Raw genomic sequence first — 6000 nt, 5'->3', positions numbered from 1 at the left:
GGCTGACAGACTGGACTATAACCAGTTGGTGTAATCTGTATTTATTAAATTATTTATATCAATACCAAATCATTTCTGGGTAACAGGCGACTGCCTTTAAAAAGCAACAAATCCCTAGCAACAAATAAAGGGGAGCAGTGGCGGTTCTAGACACATTTTACTAGGGGGGCCAAGGAGGGGCCAGTGTTTAATCAGGGGGGCACACATAAAAAAAACTGGCAACACATGATATTCAAAGATTATAAACTTTATTTTACTTTAAAATCATATGACATTTATTATAACACGTATTTTGTACAAGAGTGCAGATGCAAGAGAGATAGTGCCATAAAAATGAAAAAATAAATAAATAAATAAAAATTAAAAAGTACAGGGTACAAATACAGGGTTCATATTCAATGTGAACAAAACTCCAGGATACAACAAAGGGTACAACAATGTGCCATTTCCTATTTATGGAAGCCCCACTACTGTGGACAGTTGATTCCACATTTTGTTTTAAGAAAGAAAACTTTCTGAGTGATTTATAAACAAAACACACTACCCTGTATCCATTTAGGTAAAATAAACCAAATCAGAAAAGAAATTCAATTCAAAGAGGCTTTACTAGCATGACCATATTGACATACAGTATTGCTAAAGCACATAAACAGGGAAACGTGTTACACATTAACATCCAGTAGTCCAATAGGATGCAGACAATAAACATTAAGTTAACATTCGTTTAAAAGCAACAGTCATGTCAACACAATGTAGCAATATGAACAACACTGATGGATATCAGCAACAACATGAAAACAAGAATATTACAGGTGTCTGTGTGTGTGTGTGTGTGTGTCTGTGTCTTTGTGTACTTCACTGTCAGTTGATGAGCAGGTGTACAAAAAAAGGCTTTACAACATATATGGGCAAGTCCATTTAGGACAGCACATTTCCACCATAGTTCACATTAGGAAAAAATGACAGCATGAATGCTCACTAAACAAACATATACTACATATACCTTTTTATACACATTTTTTTTCAGTAATTTTTTAAGAGTGAAAGGGAAGTAAGCAATCGCTCATCATAGGATCATACATATTTCAGTTACAATATTAGTTACAATATTAGTGTTAGTTAGATCATCATGTCAAAGCTGGACCTGCAAAGTCTGAACGACACAAGTGTGCAATGATTGGAGTGATTTTGTTTCTTTTTTTTCTTGCTTTGCTTGTTTTCAAAAAGAAAAATCATAGTTGGTAAAAAATAAAATAAACTTTCGTTGAAAGGTATCACACTGTATAATTTACAAATATCTAAAGAGGTTTAGTGGATGCCATAAAACATCTGTGGAGCTTGAAGATTTGTAGTACATAGATGTTTGGCAGAGATAATTCAAAATAATAAAATCATAAACTCTATCTATCTATCGAGAGAGAGAGAGAGAGAGAGAGAGAGAGAGAGAGAGAGAGAGAGAAGTGTTTCCTTAGAGCAGTACATGCAGCAATCACTTAATGGAGTGATGTCATAATGGGCCACAAAACTTTGGGGATGTGGATGGAAAGTTACAGGCAGGAGAGGGGAACCAACAGAAGCAGGTCTTGAGACATGAGTTTGCCCCTTTTTGAAAACCTCTTGAGAGAGGATTGGTGGGATATATATACATACATACAAACATACATACACTCTAGTAGTGTGTGGAACTACTGGTACTGTGAGGAAAAAAAGATAGATGATGTAAAATGAAAAATAAAACAAGCTTCAGCTTCTTAAGACACGGTGGGTTCATCTAAGTAGACACATGTAACTTCATGTGGACACCAGACTGTCTTTGTCTACACATCTAACTTCATATGGACCCCAGACCGTCTCTGTTTACACATGTAACTTCATATGGACACCAGACTCTTTGTCTACACATGTAACTTCATGTGGACACCAGACTAACTCCATTCATTTTACCGGTGGTATTGAGAACAGATAAACCCACCGTGTCTTAAGAAGCTCAAGCTTGTTGTTTTATTGTTCATTATATCTCTTTTTCCTCACAGCGGCACTCATACGCTACTAGCGTATATATCATATAGATACACTACAGCAACAGGATACGGCGGTTGTGCTGTCTGGCAAAACGGTCCACAAATACATCAAGATCCAGAGCCTTGGCCCTTCTGGACTCTATGCTCAGGACACCAAGATCACTGAGTCTCTCATCACTAGTGGTGGACCGCAGGAAGGTTTTTATCAGTTTCAGTGTGGAGAAACTGCGTTCGCAAGAGGCTGAGCTTACAGGAAGGGTTACAGCAATCTTGCACAGTCTAAAGAGCTCAAAGAAAACTTCCCTGTATGGCTCAATAAAACAAACCAGCTCAACTGTACTGCATGGCTTTTTGACTTCACCACTCTGTATTTTTCTGTCCAAAACTCTCTTAAATTGATGGAGCTCATGCCCTAAATCATCAATGTCTGCATTATACAAACGGCCAAATGAAAAAACATTGCTCTCCTTTAAAAAGGTATCACTCTGGGGACTGAGAGACTGTATGCTTCTCATGAGCTCACAGTTTGTATTGGAGAAACGTCTGTTCAACTCATTGAGCATGCTGTCAATTACAGGATAGAAAAATGATGTGAGAAACATATCTTTGTCACGTTCTACCTCCCTCTGACCAACAGTGCTTAGCGTGCAGTAGCCACTGAGTCTAGAGCTCAGCATTTTCTGACGTTTCGCCACTGACCTTGTTGCAGAATCACACTGCTCACAAATATTCAATGCTTCATCCCACAACTCATCAAAGAAAGACTCCTGCCTGTGGTCTTTCAATGTCAGGACTAAAGCATTTACTAAGTCAACAGCACTTGACAGATCAACAGTTTGTGACTGTAACATGTCAGACAATAGCTTTGTCTCCCCAAACAACTTACGCAGAGTAACAAGATGCACAACAAATTCTAGGTCAATTTGAGCAAGAAGACCTCGGGCCTCAACAGTTCTTTCACCATGACGTTCTTGAGCAATCTCTTGCAGTAGTCGTTTAAGGGCAGGTAGAGTGTCCATGATATTACGTAGGGCTAGAAATCGGCATGACCAACGTGTGTCGCTTAAACGTTGCAGCTCTCTGGTTCTGCCATACATTTCTCTTTGGAGAGACAGCCATTTTGGGTGCACATATGAGGAAGAAGTAAACATATAAAGACTCTGTAACAAAGAAAAAAACTCCTCCGTTTCTGGGACACTTTTGACTACATCAACTAACACTAAATTCAGACAATGAGCACTACAATGGACGTAGAAGGCAAATTTAGCCTGTTCTTTGATCCTTGCCTGAACCCCTGAATGCTTACCGCTCATAACGGCAGCGCCATCGTACGCTTGGCCTACGAGGTTATTTTTGTAGTCCAGGCCATAACGTTCCAGTAAGTGTACTATTTTTCCAGTAAGCCCTGCTGCATCTAACCTCTCTGCAGATTCAAAATGGAGAAAACTCTCCTTAATGGCCCCATTGTAATAGTACCTGAGTGTGAAGGACATCTGTTCTTTTTTTGAAATATCCTTTGTTTCATCTGCCATGACGCTAAAAACCTCACTTTTCTTCACTTCTTCTATGATTTCAGACCGAACCATTTCTGCCAAACAACCCAAAACCTCATTCTGGATGATCTTGCTTGTGTACTTTGCATTGTGAATGGAAGTTAATCTTCTCTTAACAAGTTGGTCGTGGTTAGCAACTGTGTTAAGAATTTCCCTAAAGTTTCCTTTGTTAGTGGACCCTTCAGATTCATCATGTCCTCTTTGTGCTATGTTTTGTGTAGCTGTAAGCAACAGCACTTCCCCAACTGTTTTAATGTATGCCTGATTTTCTTGTACTTGTTTAGTGTGTTCTTTGTCAAGGAGATCTGTTAGTGTTGCGTCTGTTCTAACAGCTCTTTGATAATCCCTCCATGCGATCATTGCACACTTGTGTCGTTCAGACTTTGCATGTAGTGAAAACCCTGCATTTCTCATAGTTGCCTTTTTCCAGTTTGTAAAACCAGGTGTTGAAACAAAAACGGTGTCTGGGGCATTTGGTGTGCTAAAATGTCTACATGCATAGCAACATGTAGAGTCCGTCATTACAGAATACTCAAGCCATGGATGAGTAGTGTACCAGTTTGGTCTGAAGCTTCGTCTTCTGTCCCCCATCAGTGTGGTTGGGAATATCTTCAAGTTCGGCTGTACTGGTACGTCATACTTAGACTTGCTGATATCTGAAGAAGATGGACAGTAAACATAGGGCACAACTACAACATTTATTTACTGTATATCTGCATGTATTTCAAAATGTAGGCAAAGTATTTACTTAAAAAAAAAAACAGAGCCATATTGACACAAAAAAGAATTAACAGCAGAAAGCAGCATTTTAAGGACACCCAGCAGGCCTACCATTACATTGTAATTGCATTGCTTTGCAAATAGTAAGAACCTTCCTCATCACAAACCTGATGGTGCAGTACTTGATCCACATGGATCCACTTGCTGTCCCTCTGGCTGTTCATCTCTCTGTCCCTGTATGCTTTCTTCTTCATGCTTCTCACCCTCTTCTTCATTCTCCTCGCCCTCTTCTTCATTCTCCTCACCCTCTTCTTCATCCTCCTCACCCTCTTCTTCATCCTCCTCACCCTCTGGAATTTCCCTCTCTTTGTCAGACCCCTCACTTTCATCACATGCTGGCTCTCCCTCTTCCTCAACTTTCTCAAAACCTCAATTTGTTTCTCTCACTTTTTTGTTTGCTGGGGCAAAAAATGACTTTATGTCCCTTCCTCGTTTCATGATAACTATTAGAAGAAGAAAAAACGTAGGGGCATGCATTACATTTTGTTACCTAACCATCCCTCCCTACTTAACACTGGCAGATAACCTGTTGATTACTTTACTAAAAATGTATTTGTTATCGCGATGCAACAGCCAAGACGGATGAAGTTACGTGGTTAACATCACAACATTGTGTAGACCTAGCAAGGATAGCCTACTAACATTTGGATATTTGCTTCTGCTTCGATGAGTTTGCTTAGATATGATTACATTTCTAAACAAATCGAGACCAGACATTTAAAAACTTGATTTGATTTATGTGTGAGGAACAAAAGGAACATGTAGGCTATGTGCAAGAACAACAAGTCACTTATGATATTAAATCGTTTTGCTTACCTTCGACTCCTGCAAATCGTAGCTCCTCTCGCAAATAGTAGTTGCTGAGCTCTCATTCACCGAAGCAGCACCACACGTGGCAGGCAGGCAAATGGCAGGATACAGTTTTTGGGTGCGCCACTCTAATTTACCCGTGTAGAACGTTGCCGTGTAGAGCGTTGCATTAGTTCCGCTTTTGGCGCTCGCGTGTAAAATAGTTATAAATTCATAATTTTTTATTTGGTCAGCACGGGGGGGCCACAGGGGTGGCCAGGGACATTTCCAGGGAGGCACGGGCCTCCCCCGGCCTCCGTGTAAAACCGCCACTGAAGGGGAGTATATATATATATAAAAACATGGGGATTGGAAGTTACAATCTATCTGCAATATTAAGCTGATCTACCCCCAGAATTAAAATAAATAAATAAATCCCTTTGAAAACGGCCTATGTGGCATTGATTTGAATCAGAAAGAGTTATTCTAGTGGCAAAATCGACTACGAAGTGTAAATAGGATAATTTTGGTCATGAAGTCAGTCTCGTCTAAAACGGAGTTTAGAACATCTGTGCATCACAACATGAAAATGAAGGTTGGGTTTTGATTTGACGATGTCCATTTGCCCACTAACATGGGGTGAACAGCTGCGGTGATTGCTCTCTATCCAATAGCATAGACAGTGAGACAGACCTGCCCAGCTGCTCCGACTATGTTTACATAAGACAACACGTCGCGCATTTTGTTTACTTGAGAAATACTGCACCAAACACCTTAGTTAGATGTAGAATTACGCAACTAAAACATCCTCGGCAAAACTTACAAATGTATTACAGATTTCTTGACTTATCTTAGAT

The sequence above is a fragment of the Coregonus lavaretus genome (assembly GCF_964263955.1).
Source record: "Coregonus lavaretus genome assembly, chromosome: 20".
Taxonomy (NCBI): Eukaryota; Metazoa; Chordata; class Actinopteri; order Salmoniformes; family Salmonidae; genus Coregonus; species Coregonus lavaretus.
The sequence above is the reverse complement of the archived record's forward strand: the minus strand, read 5'-3'. Positions refer to the sequence as shown.